The 21,541-nt window shown below is 36.5% G+C and overlaps 1 long non-coding RNA gene across 1 annotated transcript in view; it reads right to left on the bottom strand.

Moving 5' to 3' along the window:
- LOC122462565 overlaps nucleotides 1-21,541 on the bottom strand; it is a 188,059-nt gene that overhangs the window by 59,791 nt on the left and 106,727 nt on the right. Inside the window, exon 3 of the long non-coding RNA XR_006285201.1 lies at nucleotides 8,569-8,607. This is a non-coding gene — a long non-coding RNA (uncharacterized LOC122462565). The remainder of the gene's footprint in view (nucleotides 1-8,568; nucleotides 8,608-21,541) is intronic.

Here is a 21,541-nt window from a genome sequence, read left to right as displayed (position 1 = left end):
TAAAAAAACAATACCTTAGCTGCACTCTGATGATTTTCACCTGTGCCCTCAAACATCCATGCATTTATGCAAAGAGTTATTTACTAGGCTGATTAAACAAGGTTGCCTTCACGGCAATGCCTGTAGCAGAGTTAATGCAATGTAATGGAGATTGTGCTCCCCTCTGACGCAGCCATTCAGAGAAGTACATCACTGACTCTCAGGCCTGACAAAACATACAGAACTACAGTGCATGATTACCTCTTCTGCCATGGAAGACCACATAAGGAGTGGGCTTGGAGCAAAGGAAAACCCCACAAGCGCCCCTCAGTGTATTGACTGCAGGTCATTCCAACTGGATAGGCAAGGGGCAAAGTTTCTTGTGAAATCTCCCACTCTTGGCCCTGCCTGGAACCTCCCTGCTCCCATATGCAGATTCCTGAACCTTCAGAGCACCCTGAAGGGGAACAGAGTGGATGAGACCATAGATGAAACATTCTCTCCTCCCTTTGTGCAGGCCTGGGGAGATCCATGCAAAAGATGGTTACCCGCTGCAGGCATAATCCAAAGCCCACTGGAATCAGTGGGAATATTTTCACTGACTTCAATGAGTGAGACTACCTGTTCCATGGGCATTAAAACTTCTTCAAAGTATATCCAACTTCAGTGCATGCATTCTGCCAACAGTTAGGGTTTCTGCTTCCCTTACTGCACCATTAAGCATGTGAAAATCACTTCTGGATGAAAATAAATAAATAAATATATGGGGTTTGTTTTGTTTTAGATAAATAGTGCTAGATTTGAATACACTATTCATATTTTTCCTTTTGCTCTACATATATACATGTGAGTAACAGTTATACAGAGTGACTTATGAGAAATTATTAAAGATTTAATTTTAGACCTATAGTTCTGGACTCAAATTCCACCTGTCTTGGAGATAAGGGTTCTTTTTTTGAAATACGAACTGACTGTTATTCACTGGAATTCACCTCACTGTGCAGGAAATCCTGGTTGCATCAGATGGAAGTTTAAAGGCTCAGTGGGCCAGAATTTGAGCTGGTGTGAATTTCAATAACTCCACTGCCTTCAGTGGAATTATTTCCATTTATACCAGTGGAGAATCTCACTCCTGAAATATAACAGGATCCAGAAAATAGCAGCTTGGCTGATAGAGAAACAGTTTTTCTCAAACATGAGATTTAAGAAAGGTCAAAAATAGAGAGAAGATACAAATATCTAAACCTTGTCCTCTTATTCTACAATTATGCTTCAGTTAAATGTATTATTTTGAAGATCAAGCAATGAAGGAGAAACAGATTTTCTCACAATTGTACATATATTATGCAGTAAGGAAGTAGTCATTACCTATTTGTTCAGAGTTGTTCCTCAAACTCGATGAGACCCCATCATCTGTGAGCATTTATGCATGCTGTAACTCACCACAACCCTTCACAATTCAAAAAGCCTTTTCTTTCTATTAACCCTTATACAGCTGCCAGCATATAATTTTCCAGACACTGAAAGCAAGGAGTTGACAATATGTTTGTAAAGTATTACATTCCCATTCTTCCTGTCCTCCAACCTCAGGAAACAGGCCCACAGACTGATGCTGCTCAGTCAAGTATCCCAGCATTGATGTGTTGCCTCTTGAGGCAAGGCTGGAGTTTGTATTTCATTCGTTTTTACAATACAGTGCATGAGAAGCTGGAGAAATGGAGAGAAGCAGGAATTGACATGGGTCAGGATGATGATTTACTAATGATGCAACTAGCTCCTCTGTCTGCTTATTTATGATACAAAATCACCAATGAACAGGAAGACAACTATGGCACATGATATTCATGGATCCATACCTTTTTTTTTCCCTGACTGGAAATTGGTAAGAAAACACTTTCATTCAGTTGAAAAAATACCTATTCATCCAACAAAAAGGAAGTATGTAACTTCCACTGGAGTTCACTGGATTTGTCACTTCAGATATAAAGCACCTAGATAGAAGCAGAGTAGCAAGGTTTGACTGCAATTACCTTATCTTTCCTATTTTTAGAGACAGGACCAGATTATTTTAAGTGCATTTTATAGAAAACCCTTCTTTACTGAAATATAAAGACTGTAATAAAGACAATACAATGTTTTGAAACTGTTTTAAATCCTTCACTCAGCTTTGCCTCTACAGATTTAACATGTAGGGGTTCTAATCTTACTGCTACTAATTAGAGCTTTAGTGTAATTGTGCCAACAGGGTGCTTGGCATAATAATTACTATTGAGAGATTCTAGGGGAGCTGTAACATGCCCACATAATACAGATATGTCTAGTATTACAGAGCAGTCACCTTTGTATGTTGACTCTTAAGTTGGATTTTAACCAAGTAAGGGATTATTTTGCGTTTATTATAAAGCTCAAAAGGCATAAAGATATGTATGGTTTAGGTATTCATTTTTTTCCTCTGATTCTTTTGAATATTAATTAGCAGGAAGACTAGAAGACAATGAATACAGCACTTTTTATTACACATTTCATAATTTGGTCTAGCCTAGTAGGGGGATAATGCACAGAAATGCTTAATTTGACAGGTCACATTATATATTTTTCTCAGTATAATGTTCTCAGTCACAAAATTTACTGTAATATATAATAAACAGGACTAAAAAGTAGGGATGGATACTTTAAATAGTTGCATTGGAAAGTGCCTGTGTTACATTTCCATTACTGTGTTACTGATGTCCAAATATATCCTTACACATCTATTTGAATAGACACATTTAAGGTAAATGCAGAGATCTGAAGTCAAATATAAAAAATTACCTTTACTTAAAAATGCTCAGAGGTTGTTGAAAAGAGACATTTTGCTTCCCTGATCATTCAATAGGTTTTCCTTAGATTATTGGCTCAGTCCCAAAATACAATGATTTCCAGATTTAACCCTTTATAATTGTGAAAATCCAACATTTGCCTACAGCAATTTTTTTCAACTCTATAAACCTCAGATTCGGCTCTATAATCATAACTAACCAAAAGTGTTTCTTAATTATGAGGATTCTGTAAGAAGGTACTTCAAAAGCAGGTCACTTTTTTTTTTTTTGTTCAAGGTACAACCTGCTTATTTGGGTATCCAAAAGCCCGGTTTAGGGAGTAACATGTAAGAGGGTGTAATAAACTATTTTAGGCACGCTGGAGCGATTTTTTTTTTAATCGTTATACACACTTTCAAAAAAGTAGCATGTAATGGCATGTAGCCTGAACCAGAACTCCATTTAGAAGAGACAGGCTTGTTTTTACTGCCCCTTAGTGCTTCAATTTTAAAGTGACAGGAAACCAATTTCTGATTACAAATCAATGGGTTAGAAGTCACCTTCAGACAGCAGTAAATTTAGTTGTTGATATTAGATCGTAAAGGAGGATATTAGAAAAGCTCTGGTGTTACCATTTTTATATGTCTACTTTGCAAAAGTAAAGCAAAATAAGATGAAATAATGTTGCTGCAAAGTCTCTGGGTTTCCTCTCTGTGCAGTCATTCACCTTTTCCAGGACCATTTCTCTTAATGCAACTAAAGTGTGAACTGCATCATTCGTTTGTGCATCATCAGAATAATAAAAATGCCACTTATAGCCATAATTATATACATATGGTGTGCGAGTTAAATGTCCCAGGCAAGAATTCAGTAAAAACTTCCTGAGCTGAGTGTTTTTCTCCTTATCTATACAGTGCATTTCTTTGGTAACATAATGGAAACAAAAACTATGTATGTTCCTGTCATGTAAGATACCTTTTGATGAAGCCTCTTTTTTCTTTAAGCTTTTAAGATAATCTTAGAGAAATCATCAAACTATAAAAAGAAATCAATAAAACAGAAAAGGTTCCCATCATCCCTAAAAAATCCATAACTTTTGCATTTTAATAGAGACACTACAAGACTATACCAGTCATTTTCTTTCTGATGTGTTCCTTTGATTTCACTCTTATCTCACAGGACTCTTGACTTTCCTGAGAAAGGGATTATTGAATTGTATGTCTCTCTCAGATGCTCTTGATCATTCAAGTAGTCTGTACTTAAGAATGTTACAGAGTCTGCTCAGCTGCTGGCTCCTTAGGAACTCATCAGGGACTGTCATCTTAATATTAATTGGGTTTTGTACAGGAATCTGAGTCTCACAATGAGAGGGTTTCAAGAGAGAAGATTATGCCCAAAGCCAGATATAAAGACAAACATATTTAGCACAACAATTATGATAATTGCAGAAACACTCTGTTGAGAAATAAGTAAATCTGATTAAGGGCACTTCTACATGATCAAATATTAATCTGATGTCTTCACTCTAACCTGGTTTGAACATAAGAGGCTTCTTATGGTTTTATGTATTAACAGATTTGTAGAAGCTGAACTCATAGTACCTAATAATATAGTACATCCAAGTCACTACAGTAAAAGGCTCTTTAAATAATGTAATCCACTTAAATTAAAAATAGACACAGATTGAATCATAAAGTTTAAATTAAAATTAAAATACAGTCAATCAATACAACTTTTTATATAAAGCCCAGAATGAACGATTTTAGTACTTTTTTCATTCACAGCATAATAATTTGATATATTTCTTCCTGCTTAATAAAGGCTTAATCTCTTCGTAACAAATCATCATAACTAATATTATCCAGACAGTGACTTAAAACTTTCCAGACATACTTAATACCCACACAAATAGATTAGGGAGTGAAATATGTATACTTTTGGCTAAGTATGAGAATTAATGTTTAAAAATATGTACAGTAGTCACTTCTATATTTAAATCATTTAATTAAACCTGGTCTTTACCATCACTACAACTCAGATTTTTCCATTATTAAATTCACAGGCCAACCTTGTGTATTTGAGTCATGTTACTGAAGCGCAACCTCAGCATGTGATAAGAAAGCTGAAATACAGATAGGAGATTAAAACATCAGCAACAGCAATTGTTCTATTGGTAAAATATATAACTATCAGAAAATACTAATCTTATTATTCAAGACGACCTTGTTGTAATATAGTTTATTAAACAGGTTTTTAGACTACTTTTAAAATTCTGGCACACCATATATTTCACAAAGTAAAATATTATGCATATATCAGACCTATATACAACAAATATCTGCATCTATGCATACGTTTTTGCTGATATTCTGTAAGTATATTTGGGCCTGCATGTTCAGTCTGAAAGTATGCCTATTGTAACTCTTATATAACCATTTGAAAACACATAACAGAAACATATCTGTATGTGGCCAAAGTCTATGATAATGAAGTCAAAGATAATGAAAGCTCATTATCAGACACCTGCAATTTATTTTAGTAATGTACTAATTTATATACATATACACACACACACGTATATATATATACACACACGCACCAACCAGATTTTTTGTAATGCTCAAATCAAAGAGAATTTTCTAACCTTCCATCAGCATTTTCTTTATGTATCTTTATTTATTCAGAAGAATTAACCACATATAGACCTTGTGGAAGGTAAATCTTGCCAGCATGGCTTATCTCCCATAGTAATTAGGCTTGTGTTTCTGCTTTATTAACTCTGATACAACAGTGCCCTGCCCTCTGTCACCAGGGGTACTAATAGATGATAATCACTACGATTTGGAAACCATACAAATTAAATGATGAAGTGAGAGGAAGTGAAGTAAAGCAATGAGTTCTAGGACAAGTAGGTTAGTCATTTAAATACTCATTTTCAGAATGTTAAATAGGAACTTTACATTTAAATGTAAAAAATCATTTATTACAAGGTATAATAATTTCCAAGAAGATAAATATACACATTAATGTAATATTAACTGTGTAAAGATGTGAGAAAATATTTTGTTTGATTATTTTATAGTATTTTACAAGATAAACTTTGTCCTAAAAGAGAAGTTTGGAAGTAAATTTTTTCAAAATTTGAATACAGTGCAATACAGCTTAATTCTCTTTAAATACAATTTTACATTTTACTTTTTGGAAACATCAAGTGTATTTTTCCTCCTATGGTAAATATTTCAACAGGACTGATGATAACCTCCAGAATTTCTCAACACCTAAATATATTTTTGATTTGCATTCATACAAACATTATCTGAAGATATAATTTCTATTTCTTAGATAACACTTTTCATCCACTGATCTCATCGATCGACTTTACATAACTCCCCCTTTTTAAAATTTAAGTGTTTTAATTATCAGAAAAATGAACTGAGACTATGGAAGGAAAACAAAGTTATGCGGTTTACTGAAAAACTGCTACCATTATTTTCCTCCATTTGATAATATTCATCAGTAGTTTCAGCTGCTAAAACATCCTTTTGGCAAAGTGATTTCACATGTAGCTTTAAGTTTTGAATGGCTTGATTAAGAAGTGATAAAGCTGCACAGAGATATGCTGACATGTCCAAATAATTGTCTTCCCCATAAGAAGTGAGTTAAGGCAGGTACAAAAACTCAAAAGGATAACACTGAAAACTGACAGGACATTAAACAATCTTTGCAAATCAATATTTCTATTTTGTATTATTAACACAACACATGTATGAACTCTAATGTAACATCCCACTGTATCATTTTAGTTTGATTCCCACATGGGAATTGAAGATCTCGGAGATCTAAATTACAGAGAGCCATTTTTCTAGCAGATAAGGAAAATGTATTCATACATTGTCCAGAACAGTTGTTTTTAAATCTTCATTTCCTGTTAAGCTAAAGCTTCATGTCAACCCCAGTTTTATCATAAGTAAGGTAGGTGAGTGCTGCTGTGTAAGTAAAATACCTCATTATACCATTCAATATAATTGTTTAGATGAACTAGGTTTGTTCTTCAAAAGTGGACTAAAGATTTATCTCAATGTAAACTTTATTATTCCAAATGTAGAGTTACTTTCTCAAGAATATATTCTGCTATATTATTTCATCCCAATATTTGCAATTTGGAGTTCTCCTAGTTAACTTGGCTACAAAGCATCATGATTATTAACACTTCTAGCTTTGCAAGGGCCTATTTCATGCATTATGAGAATATAAATATCCACAGTGATAATTTATTTTGGAAAGGAAGTACAAGGACCAATGCATTTTTACATTAATACATCTGTTCTAATGTACACATGCACAATATTATACCACACAATGCATGCTATATATAATAAAATAGGTTTCATGTTAAAATTAAAATGTAATATGATTTCAAAAATAGATTTCATATCTGAATACCTAAACAAATTTCAATGGTATAACAATTTTTTTTTTTGCAGAAAAATGGCCATTATTTTGCAAGATGTGCTTCAATGCAGTGCTGCAAAACCTCCTGTACAACTTAAAATTACATCTTATGTTAAAAGCTACATCCACGTTAGTGAATTAGAAAAAGCCTCCTAAAAATGATCATTTCCACCTTTGGAGAGGAAAAGATTTACAAACAAAACACAAATATTGATACTTAGCTAATAATCATCATCCAGCTAGCCTCTCTGTGTTCTGAAGAATTGTATTCCATAGTTAGCATGTTTAGATTCTTTCAATTCTAGCTGCAGATTATGGCAATTAGATATTTATCCTCCATGGGTCTATTTAATGTACACTGTTTTTATTTATGTTGAACTTGAATCCATTATCAGAAACAAAGCTGCATACATATAACCCTAACCAGTTGCTAGAGATGCATACAGACTACTGCTTGTTTACTTTGGGAAGACTAATCTTATTGCATGCATTAAAAATGTTGTACTTGTCACTGACTAACACAGCAAATTGAAATCTTGGAACAATCTTATTTACAATTCAAGGGCTCCACATTTAATTCTTGCATTGGAATTTTTGCTTAACCCTTTTGTTAAAAAAACTGAGGCACAGGGCAATATACAAAAATACCACAAACTAACCTTGAATGCAAAATCATTTCATTTCTCTAACACAATATTTCACTTAAAGATGTATCTAGATGTCATCAGATTAGTCAATTTACCATCTTTACCCCTTGGTTAATATACACTATACAACTGGATATTTTAACTGTTTTGTGCTATTCACACAGCTAGGGATGTTAACAGAAAAATTACTCCGTCCTTTGTATTTCTTAAGTAAAAGCTTAGCTGCTGTTTTTACTTACAGTTCTCAGCATTTCTTTGTCTTCTAAACCATTTTAGCTCTTAATATGAAAGTTTTATGAGTTATTCTATCAGAAAATTCAAACCTTTACTAAGTGACATGAACAGTTACAGTTGGTTTAAGTGTAGTTGGGTACCCCTTATTCCAAAAGAAAAAGCGATATATGGCATATGTTAACATCTAAAGACTGAAAACATAGCCAGTAAAATAGTCTCCCAGACTCAAGGAAATCACTACTTAATTCAACAAACATTTGTTTCAGCTCAGGCATTGCACTAGAAACTTTTAGCAGCTTTCTGGTTCAATAATACTCTGTTTGATATGTAGACTCATAACATGCGGCACAGCACCATCTGCTGGCTTGAACAATGGCTTTGGAGACTACATGGTCAGGAAACCAAAATCAGTGATTCTCAAATCTATCCAAAATACAAAAGGAAGGCATTCTACTCACCTCAGTTCACCAAGGTTTCTAAGACTCTGCACAGATTCACTATGGAAAAAGAGAGAGAGAGAATTGCAAGGTGTGTGAAATGACATTTGAAAAACATGTAATCTCAGATGTAATCTCAGCACAAAGGCCTGATTCAAAGAAATAAAGAAGACAAGTTTCCTTCTTTATGGTCCACAGAAGATCTGCTTTTAAACTCTCTCTCAAACATTACATTCTTGTTCTAGTCTGCATGTACCTTTATGGGTGTGGTGGGTTTTTTGGCTCAACCCAGGGTTCAATCAGTAACCAAATATAACAAGTAGTTGTGTCTTAACTTAATCGTCACTGAAAGTAGCATTTCTCAAGTAAAAGGGCAAAGTTATTTTATGTTTCTACTTGTTTCACATAGGCGTAAAAAGAAAAATATATAAAAAATAAACAAAAATGACAGAATTCATTTTCATTTTGTCAAGACTTCATACACACAAATGGAGCAAGTAAGCAAGCAATATTTTCAGTAGTACCATTAGAGGGCCATAGTAGCTAAGACAGCCTCAAAAACACCTTTAGAGATGTCTGAATGATTGGTTTTCAGTAGCTGTTTAAATAGAAATCTTAATTCTCTTTATTAGTGCTATTTCAGGAGACACTGATATCCATTTCACTTTTAGGTGTTAAAAAGTGTATTGTGTTTGCCGATTCATAACAAAAACCAAATATTTAAAAGGAAAAACTGCAATTGCATATTTAAAAGGAAAAAATGCAATTTCCATACCCACACCAACAAAAAAAAAGCACTTTTCTAGTTCCCAAATAGCTGAGCTATATATCTGTGTGTGTATGCAGGCAGCAGAAGCAGATTTGGGGTAAAAATTAAGAGCCAAATTCTGCAACATCAGTAGGGCTGCTTGCATGAATAAGTGCTACTCAATATGACTAAAGCTGCAGAATTGGGTCCTAAGTCTTTGTTCAGTCTTACAGCTGAGTGAACCCGCTCATAGTAGCAGAACTCTATAGACTGGAAACACAAATTCTAGTTACACTTGTCCCTGTAAATTATTTTGTTGACTCGATGCCTGTTTCATGAGGTATGTAGAGGCCTTTCCTGATGCAAGTTCATACTGAAAATGTCACACATTTAGTATCCACGGTGGGGTTTTGATTACGATTCCCTTTGTGCCAGCTTGGAGATGCGAAGCAACTGAGGAAGAGTGCAAGGCATTCTGGGAAATATTAGCAAGGCACAGTTGACCAACATTAGCAGAGTTACCTCTTGGGCATAACTAGCAGACTTCTTCCTTAAAATCCTATTGCTGATCTTCCCAGGAAAGCACGTGACTAGGACCTGATCCAGAGCCCACGGAAATAAAGAGAAAACCTCCCACTGACTACAAAAGGAACTGAGTCAAGCCCTCAGAGCACAGCATTAAGAGGCAGGAGACCTGGGCTGTGCAGCCTCGTACAAGTCAATTAGGGCCAGCTTTTACTCTCATTTGCTCACACACACACACACACACACACCCCACCACCTCTGAAGTGGCTCTAATGAAATGAACGGTATTACTCCATTTTTATACGGGTATAACTACAAAGAACATAATCTGGCCATTAGCCTCTGTCTCTCTGTTTCCCTATTTGTAAAATTGTGGATCAATCCTTCTTTCCTATCTACCTACCTCACTATGAGGTTTAGCTACCGTCTGTAAAGCTCTACATACCAGAAGCATTACGCATTATCTAGCGTGTACCATATACATATGTATGTAATGAGATGGAGTGATCTGGATTAGCGCATGTGTGAATAGGAAAAGAACAACGCAGGTAGTAAGAAAAATGTCACATAAAGGGATCGATCCTGCACCTCTAATGGGAGTTTTGTCACTGGTGGCATGATCGTGCCCCAAGATGTGCAATAACAAGGAAGGACTTGAGTTTAATATCATCTCTGCTATGTCAATATTTCTACAAAGTTTAATTCGGTGAGATTTAATTCTATTTCAAATTATAGTATATAACTGTCTCTTTCCTTTTACCTTTAGTGACTCTCGGTGGTTGGTACTTATTAAGTATAATTTTATTTGTCACTGTGGTGACATGTAGTTTCCTCAGACAGTATGATGTGGCAAGAAAGTTTGTACGCTACGGTGCATCAGTATGCAGTCAACAGAACTCACTGTTTTACAGAAGAAACAAAAGGTAACCAGAAGTGATATCTCATGGTAAGGCATATCATTCACAGACATCATCTCACTGCAATACAGGAGGGGAAATGTGCATTGTCACAGTATCTGTACAGGACCAATGCATGGTGCCACTACAAATGGCTTATTATTTTAACCCCTCTCAAAGATTCTAGAGGGATAACACACAAATTGAAGGAATGATTGAGATTTAATATAAAACAGAACATTGACAGATGTCGTGACAACAACAACAAGAGATGTCTGACAGTCTATTCCTAATCCCAGGGCCCAGTACTACAAGCTCTGTGCATGCTGAACTCTGATTCTGTAAATTTTTGTTTTGACATTTTTGCTACAGTATTAGACCAACTCAGTTGTTAAAAATAGATAGAGTTAAAAATTATCAATTTACTGTAAAATACATTTGTCCTGTAAAAACAATGGACTAAATCTTGCAACCTGCCAATTGAAATCAATGGCAGTTGTGGGTGCCCAGCGCATCTCAGGGTTAGGCACATTTTCTCCTGTTGGCAGAGATACAATATTACGGAAGTAACAGATATTACTTCTGGTTGCCTCTGGTCAGTTTTCCATTCAACAGCATGTTACCCGAGAAGAGCAACAAGTCACCATCACTGTTTCAAATAAAATCAGCTAACTGAAGGCAACAGGAGTTTGGCCCTGAGAGAGCTTGAAGGTTCAGACGCTTCAGGTAATTAGGGCTACTGTCTTTCTACTGACTTGCACTTTGGGTCAGACCTTTGCACTGTTAAGTTCTGTGGGGCAGGAACTATACATGTTTGTAAGGTACCATGAATGCTAACAGTGCTCTCTAAATACAAAATAAAACTAAAAACAAAAAACAAAAAACCAACCCTCTTGACAAGCTATAGCAAGTTTTGAAAAAGCTTCACTTTCATTAAATACCATTACAGTCAAACCCATTAAGAAATCAGGATTATTTAAAAAAAACAAAGAATTGCTGCAGGTCTGTATATAAGAAAGAAGATAAACCCATTTATTAGATACTGAACGTCATTTGCCGGAAAGAATCAAAATACTAGTATAAAAATTAACTCCACAAACTTTAAACCAACTATATATAGAAACGAGCTCTTATGCTTAAAGAAGACATCCTGTAATGAGTTACATCCATTCACAGTTCTTGCTGCAGGTGTCAATCAAGAAAACACACAAATAATTTTTACCTTTCTTAGGGATGAATTTTGAAAAAGCGATATCTGTAAATACAACCACTTGTGTGCATAGTTGTGGTGTTTGCCTACAACAACAGGTCCACGTCATGCAAGTATGCTCTGCATGCAAATCAGATAAAGTTAAGGAGCCAGTACCTAGATTTGCATATAATGTTCAAATGCAGTAATTAATGCAGATTCCAAGGCTGCAGTTGATACCATTTAAAAAAGCACGGTCCAGTGTTACCGGATACAGACAAAGGAAAATATTCAATATATTCTGCTCTCTATGGTGAGCGTCACAAAAACATGCCTGCCCTGCGAGAATGAGTAATAAAATAAAAACAAATTTCTCCATACAATAAGTACAGTTAGGAAGAGATTTTTATGAAAAATAGGAAGAGATTTTTATGAAAATTTACCACTTTTTAAATCCAAATTTGAAATTTTGACTATAATTGCCAAAATTGTGAATACTGAAAATTTTCAACAAGCCCTAGTTAAAAATTAATCAGCAGGATGAAGCCTCCAAACCCTCTTCCACTGAGCTTTTTCCCTCTACTCCAAGTGAAAACAGTTACTTTAAGTCTAAGGATGAAGTAACTTCACCAGCCATAAATCCCAAGCAAGCCCATGATAGCTTAAACATCCCTTGGGATGGGATTTTCAAAAGCATTCAGCCTTGGCCTAATTCTGCCCCCACTGTATGCAACGGATGTTTAACCATTGGTCCCACCAAAATCAATGGTAAAACTCCCACTGATGTCAGTGGGAAAAAAGCTAGGCCAAGACTGAGCACTCTTGAAATAACCTTACCTTAGACCTTAGTCCATCCTGTGCTTTGCTGCACGCTGGGCTACCCACATTTGCCATCCTTCCCTGTCACCTGCCCTTCTCTCCAGATCTGCCCATTTCATGTTGAGGTGCTTGATGTCATTCAGAACTGTCCGTTTCCATGTTAGTCACAGTCTTCCTCACTTTCTTCTTGCGTTTTCTGGCTTCCATTCAAGGGCGGTATTTGGTAAGCATTTTTTTCCATTCTCAGCACATATCCCAGCCACTGATGTCCTCTTTTGTAGATTATTTGTGAGATGGTGCCTTGCCCAGTAATTTTTCTGACTTCTTCATTCATCTTCCTATCTCTACATGTTATTCCCAATATTCTGCTCAGACATTTGTGATGAAATGCATCCAGCTTTTGCGTATCTTTCTTGGTAAGTTGCCATGTCTCACTGATATATGTTGTGATGGCAACAATTGCTTTGCACACGTTCAGTTTTGTCTTGAGGGAGATGTTTTTGAGTTGCCAGATGTTTTTGAGTCTTCCAAATGCAGCGTTTGCCTTCCTGATTCTTATTTCCTCGGAACTAGTACCATGTTGGTTGATGGTACTTCCAAGATATGGAAAACTGTCCCCCTTCTCCAGTTTCTCTTCTTCAATTTTGATTTCTGTCCCTACAGTCCCATTAACATGACTTTACATTTCTTTGCATTGTATCTCAAACCTATCTTCTCCATTACTTCTTTTACTTGTTTGTGCATTTTTGTAGTCCGTTGGCATCTTCATTGATAAGAGCAATGTCGTCACCAAAGTCTAGATCAAATAACCTTAAGTTGTTCCATTTTAGGCCATATGTACCACTGTTGCATTGTTTTAACTCATGGTCGATGACTAGCATAAACAAAACAAAAAAAACCAAACACCACTTGAAATAACACCCTGAGTTAAATAGGAAAGAGTTTATTAGTATGTGCTTCTTCATGCCATAGAGCAATATTGGCCCAGAGCTACATTTGTACAGGAACATGATTTTCAGAAGGACAGTCACCCTGCTGCTGAATAGGTTGGCCTACCTCAGAGCCAAGCTCTACGATTTTCACTATTTACACAGTTTTGTGGACTGCAGCAGGACAGCCAGGCACAATTAATTTAACAGGCTGTTTCCAATTTTGTAATCCCTTATTGTGATGTTTGTAGCTCTTCTGCACCCTTCCATTTCTGAGTAACCTGACAGTCTGTAAGAGTAGCTGCCATTTTGCACCATGGCCTTCATGCAGCCCATTACAGAGGAGACCCACACTATGTCCTCTTCTGGGCACTTTACATTCTTTTTTCCCTTCATCATAAAGTAAAATTTTTCAGATTGAAAAAAATGGCTGCTTTTTATGCATGAAAAAATAAATATGCATGAAAATCTAGAGCAGTCATCTCAATTTGGCAGTTTTGTTGCACAGCAGAATACTATGGACCAAATTCTGTACTCTGTAATGCATGCCAATCCTATTGGGATTCACTCAGGTTGCACACTGACAGCAAAGCTTTGTTCAGAAACTTCTAATGCCTTAAATTCTTATTCTACTTTCACGAAACGTATCCAATTGTTTGAGTGCCATATTTTCAGCATCCCATAATAGTTCAACTTTCCTCCACAAAGGGAGCTATGGCTCCAACTCAGCAACTTTATATGAACACTTACCTAATTTTAAACTCGTTAGCAGGCACACTGAAATCAATGCAACTAGTCATATGCTTACAGTGAGTTAAGTGCTTAAAAGTACCTTACTCAAACAGGGCCTAAATGAGACTTTTAGAATAGATGTATTACAAGATACAACCATTTGAAGTAGTAGTACCTCAAAGCATTCATTCTCTCCTCCTTTTAGCTTTACCCTAGCATAAGGTCATCTTTGTCAAAACTCTGAAGAAATCCTACACCATAAAAATAAGAGCCATAATGGTTCCATTCATATTACGTTGAATCCAAATGATGATGTATGTCCATTGGTTTTCTGAAGGATCATAGGTTATGAAGAGTTTGTCTTTTAAAAACATTTTCCCCTAATATAAATGAGGATTCTGATAGCATATCCAGCAAGAGGCACCGTAGAGTGAGCATAGCATGGCTAGCCTTAAGGAAATTTTTTCTAAATGTTCTTGCCTATTTTTAGATTAGCACACAAAATTACTGCCTGATTGTGAATAGCTCTTGAATAAATAATGAGCATAATGACCTACGAAAGGCACAAATGTGCTACCGGTTGAGTCAACTGCAAAAGAACAATCTATGAATCTTGTGCTAAATTAATTATCTCATTAACCTTGACCACTTTCACGTGACCTTAATAAGAAGCTAAGAAATTAGACGATAGATATGCAGGTATGTGTTTGAAAGGATTTCCATCTGGGCATACACATTAGGAAACACTGCACACTTAGAGAAATTTGTAAATCTAGTAAGGGAGGAAATTAGGAGACTACGAATATAGCGAGTGTGAGAAAATTAGAGACTGCAGCCTCTGTATTATGGCACAGTTCTAGGTGACAGTTATAACCTTCACCTCTGTCAGTCTTGTCAAGGAGCATAACAGCAAGTGAAAACAAGGGGGAAGAGGCTTTGTTTTGTCACATACTCTATGGACATAACTACAGTAGGAAACGTGTCAAAATCATAGTGTAGACAAGGGCATGTTGTAGTCTGAACAAATGTTTCTGGCTCAGGTAAGCCATAGGCTCTCCCAGTTAGGGTTACCATTTAACACACTAACATACAAACTGCCCTGTATACATTAGGGTTTTAACTAACATATTAAACACCTTTTTTCCTAGTGAGGACAAGCAGGCCCAAATCCTCTAGCAAGCGCACTGTTCAAGTAAGAGAGATGTGAGCAGGGGAGGTGCACTGGGCTGCGGCATCACACTACTCCAGAGCCTCTATTGCAGCTGTTGCTGGTTCACGCACACACATGCATGAGGGATGGAGTCCAATGAATCTGCCTCTTTTTGGAAACGCCCCACAGGACAGCTCCCTACATCCTGACCATCATATGCAGAACCTACTGAATTCAGAGCCTTGCAGCATCTTTATTTTGTGCCAGAGGATTTGGCCTTTGGTAGGTAACAGATGAAAAAGGCATTCAGGGGTTTGTTTTGCTAAAAGCTCCCAGTTCAGACACAGACACAAGTAAATGAGCCAAACCGATTCTACACATACAGAGAGTCTCCTAGATGATGTACAAGTGGCAGTGGAAAAACCTTAAGGGCATATATGGGTCAAATGGTATTATCACACATCAGCTGCAAACCCCAAAACTCTGGGCATTCGGCTGAAGGGAGAGACAACACAGCAACTCCAATCACATGTATATGCCATCCCCACCCCATCCGCAGGGTTCCATGGTGTGTCACAATAACCTTTTTTGCCTCCTGGTATCTCCACAGGCATTAGTTAGTAGGATGTACCATCCTCAGCGCTACGGTATGCTGACCACCACTAACCCAGGAAGGAAATGGAGCTGTTTATTTGCACAAGCTCCCACCACATTCTGTAGCTCAATGGGTCCTGATGCCAAGCTACTGTGGAGCTAATTCACTGCCCCTTCCATGCTACTCAAGACAGGATGTTGTCAAATTTGACATAGATGGGAGCAAGAGTTTTCTGTGCTCCTTACTCATGTATAAGTCAATGTCAGAATGGAGCCCTAATATCAGTGATGTGAAAGTAATTACATGTGGAACTGTCAATTCCTTTTCTGATAGTGAAGCATCCACAATCAGATCCTGACTCTCAAATTCATTCATTATTAACTATTTCTTAAAAATGTATTTCTGCAAATAGTTCTTTGTAGCCTGTTTGCAAGAAATATATTGTATTTGATAGACGAAATTCAAGTTGCTTTGACTGGCTATATCACAGTGACATCGTATGCTTTCACTTCCTGGCTGAGTGTACACAATTCTTAGAATGGGATGAAGACTGGAGAATATATTCTTCTCTGTTTTTCATTTTATTTACTATATGCATTTGACAGTACTTTGTGCATATGCTGTTTTACTAGTTCTCCAAAACAAACAGTCAGTTCCCCTATTGTTTATGGGGGGTTCTCCCCACAGTAATGGGGAGGAGAATCTTTTTACAAAAATTTGCAAATAATATTGCAAACTAACAGAGTTGACAAGGGGACTCAAGGCAAGGGTAGCTCTGAATTTCCCCTGCGCTTCCCATAATTTCTCCTTCAAAATTATAGTTGCTATTGGTGAATATCTCCTGATCTAGACTCTTATGGAACTAAACTAAATGGCCCATGACCTTTAATTCTCAAGTATGTTATCCTTCACATATAAGCCAGAATTAAAGGGCATCACCTAATTCTCAGTGTATGGAACTCACATTGTTTCAGGTAACTAATCATGAATCAGAAGTAGAAGTAGAACCTGCCATCTGAGGAGCAACCATAATGTTGTATTTACATTCCTCTTTTGGGGGTGAACATTTTAAGGTTCTTTAAGACAGTTTCCAAAATAGTCTCCTTTGTTAATTTGTTTTTAAATTGGCTAGTCTACAAACTCTGAAAGTGGAATTACAAAACACCCATGAACAATTGGTGCTTTAACTTCAAATGTAACATAAATCCTAATTATCAGTAAACTTTCTAAATGAAAGACTGTGTATTTACAGCAGAAATATTCACTATTTGGTTTAGAATATCCCATAAATTAGAATGCTAAAGGGAGCAAACATTGCTAGGTTTTATCATCACAGTATCTGAGTACCTTAACAGCATCTATGAATATTTATCATGATACACTATGTATTTCAGGTGAAATCTACGATGACTACTGGAGGTGGATGTTTGGGTTCTGGTTAGATATCTGAATTATCCACACACCTGGAATCTGCATAACTCAGCTAGAAATCTCAAGAAAGGGGTCTTATGGTATTTCCAGTCTTGGCCAGAATATGGAAGTGAAATGATATGTGGAAATGGACACTAACTTTAAAAAAATCTGTTCAAATTTAATTGTAGAAATGGGTAATTCTCCTCAAGGAGGTTCGGATTTTTCTTTTCCAAACTGGTCTACTCCCGAGATGACTGTAAGAAGGAAAAACAAAAAACCTCAAACCAACCTGTATGTTGCACAGCCATGTGCTTTTATCTGCTGAAGGCTTAATCGCAAGGCTCAGACAGTAACTATTTTTAAATCCCTCAGTAAATCCATTTTGATTAATGCGAACACTGTACAATACTCCATCTATAGTAGAATAATTACGGTGCATTGAAAACCCAATCACCACTGAGGCAAGTAGTGGGAAATTGTTGACCTTACACAGATCAGTCTAGTCTGCAATTCCGCACATTCATTACTGTGAAAAACAAAGTCATTAAAAGAGTTTAATTCCATGCCTTAAGAAACAAACTAAAAAACAAACAAACCCACTTTCCACTATCTTTTGTCTGTTAAACCTTATTCTTTCATCATTTAATATGTGAAACCCATTAAGTGAATGGACATATCAGTTCAATATAAGGCCTAGTTGAGATTGGCCTGCTGTTCAGTATAAGGCTTATATTGAACTGATACATCCATTCACTTAATGGGTTTCACTTATTAAATGATGAAAGAATAAGGTTTAACAAGCAATAAAAGGAAGGTGATGTCCCCTTAAGATAGGGAAGGTTTCCTTAAAACAAAACAAAAAAACCTATGAAAAAACAATTTGCTCTAGGGACTTTGGTCTCAACTTGGGGGAGCTGCCTAGAAACATAAGTGAAGATTAAAAAATGATTTCTCCATGTTCACAAACCTTGTCAGGGTAAAAACTTCAGAGGCTTTTGGAAGTCAGGGTGCTGACAGAGCTACCTAACATCAGCCTTTTAGTCCAAGACTCAGGATGTAGCAAAAACTGCTTCGAAATTCTCAGGACCTTTGTTGGTGCCACCCCGAATGTTGGGTTACACTGCAATTAGACATCGGCAGCTGGCCCGTGCCAGCTGATTCTGACTCCAGGGGCTCAGGCTAAGAAGCTGTTTAATTTCAGTGTAGACATTCGGGCTCGGAGCCTTCCACCTTGTAGGATGATCCTAGAGTCCCGGCCCCAACCCAAGCCCGAACATCTAAACAGTCCCTTCGGCCAGGCCTGAGTCAGCTGGCACAGACCAGCTGCGGGTTTTTAATTGCAGTGTAGACCTACCCTAAGGGCTTAATCCTGCAAGGTGCTGAGCCCTCTGGCCCTGATAACTTAAGCAAATACATCACTACATATTTAACTTTAAGCACATTAGTAGTCCCACTGAGTTCAATGGGATGATTAACGTGCTGGAGGTTAAACACATATTTATTGCCTTGCTGGATCCAGATTCTAATAAGTTTGCCTCAGCTTGCTCAGATCCCTAATGTCTCTCCTTTCCACTAACGTTTGAGAGGTCAGGTTTTACTACTGTCACTTGTACCTGCTGAAAGTGAATTTCAAATTCACATTAACTAGTATAAGTGGAAATCAAATTTTAAATTCACACATCTCATTTATATCTGCACTGTTTGCACACTCATCCAATCAAGCAAACAAACAGTGCCTTGTGACAGCAGGCCAATCTCAACTAACCAAAACGGCTTGAATAGCAAATACTGAATATTCACACAGAAGTGTTTGTGTCTAAGCTGCAAAGGTAGAAAAATATGAAAAAGCTTTGAACAGTGAATACATTCGAAGAAATAGCCATCTGCACCAAGATTCTGCTTATGGAATATCTATAAGCAGAACTAGAATTCAAAAGAAAAAGGCATCTACAGTAATTGGCTCTGCTGTAATGTTTTGCTCTTAGATGTTTACATTATTTACCACTTGCATTCACTGTTGTTAGTACTCTCATCCCTTGAAAAAAAGAGTTATATTATCTCTCTTTCCCTCTCTTCTTTTTGCCTGGTGATACAAAATGCATACTCAAAAGTATTAGTGCTCATGCTTATGTTACACACATAGGTCCTCTCCATCACTACTTTTTCTTGCACAGATTAGTGAACTCTTGATCTCTCTCTCTCTCTCACACACACACAAAGAGTATGAGATCATGATTAAATGGTCTCATTTCAAAAGTCAAACTCTTCTTTCAGCATTGTTGCTTCCCACCCATGAAGTAGGCTGCATTTCCCACTTGTTCAGAATTTTCATGTTTCATTTAGTGTAAAGTGCATTGCGTGTAGGAAAAAATGTTCTTCATAGTTATATTCTGAACTACTGACCACATTCGGGCAATAGTGAACTCACCAGCTATGAGGGCCTTTTCACCAGAGTTTGGAACTCCACTGAACACTTTGCTAAAGCTCTAATTTTGACATGCTTTTCAAAGGCAGTCACAAGATGAATATCAAAGAATAAGAGTAATCCACATTGGGAAACCTGTCAGAAAATTGTTGGGAAAATAAAGTGAATCAATAGCATGTCAAGAGACTCAAATGGAAAAATATTGAATATTCATTTTCTTGGTTTCAGAGGGGTAGGGATTTAGTAGAACTGGAGCAGCCTGTGGGATTTTCGGCTTTCTTGGAAACATTCAAATAATTTTTGTGCTGAGCATTGGATTCGTATTTAATTAGTTCCTTTAAACCTGTATTCTGCATCTTTATGCCACTTGTTAATGCATATGCAGCATAGTTAGAGGAGCTAATGTGCAGCATACAACAAGTGAAATGGGATACGTAATATCACGTACTGGTTTCGGTATGTTACCTTGTTGACCAATATGAAAACTAGCCATTTGTTTGGAAATGCTGCTAAGAAACAGTAAATATCAAGAATTACCTTAGTTAAATTTCAATAATTTTGTCAGATTTACAGCAGGTAAGATTTATTTATTTTTTCTAATGTAGGTCACACTCCCAGAAATTTGATATGCTGACACAAGCAACTCCTAATGGAGAAACACTATGTCTGTGCAGTTTGTGACATACAAAAAATAAATTTGTAGCCTATTTGTCAAACTGTTTTAAGCATAATCCTACTCAGACCATACTTATGCAATTTAAGAATTTAAACAAACAGAAGCACATTTCTCTGTTCATTTATAGAAAAAAACAAATGTCAGGCCGCCTATTGCCACAAATGCAACGCAATGCAGCAAAGATGATATTTTGAAATAGCAGCCCCACAATGTGTCACTCATGAAGCAAGGAAAAAAGGAATTGATTGTCCCTATTGCTTATTTACTTTTGCCTATAACTATATAAATATATTCAGGCTGCCCCAGTAATCCATTCATACAGAGAGGTATGAAATTTCTAAACTGAATTCAAAGCTTTGCCATCCAACTGACCCTTGGACCACCTTCTTTTTACTTTTTTTTTTTCTCTCCAAAAGAATGCTTTAGGAAGTTTAGTGATTGCTTGAAAATGAAAAAAAGCTCAGTGAACTAGGTTGTAAAAATTCACCCTTTTAGGCCCAAAGTGCAACTGATGGCAAAATAAAGGGAAATATGCACAGTAATATTTGTAAACAATTAGAAAAACTTTAGAACATTAGAAATGTCCAATATATAGAGTAAGAATACTGTTACAGCATCATGTAACAGCATAGGCCAAGAATTTCAAAAGTGACGTGATTTTGAATGCCCAACATGAGATTCATTAAACAATATTGCCAAATCCAAGCATTCATATATCATGAGTCAGGCCTCAAAATGAGACTGGGTTAAAAACCATGAGCTTTTAAAAAAAATAATTTGGGGTTCTTTTTCTCTGTATCCCAAATGCTCGGAAACACTCAGGTCATGTTTTCCATATTTTCTCTGCGTTTAAGCGGGTCATTAATGTACTTTTTTTTCAAAATGAAAGCTGAGATT

The sequence above is a fragment of the Chelonia mydas genome, chromosome 12, assembly GCF_015237465.2.
Source record: "Chelonia mydas isolate rCheMyd1 chromosome 12, rCheMyd1.pri.v2, whole genome shotgun sequence".
Taxonomy (NCBI): Eukaryota; Metazoa; Chordata; order Testudines; family Cheloniidae; genus Chelonia; species Chelonia mydas.
This window is presented reverse-complemented; position numbering and strand designations above follow the sequence as displayed.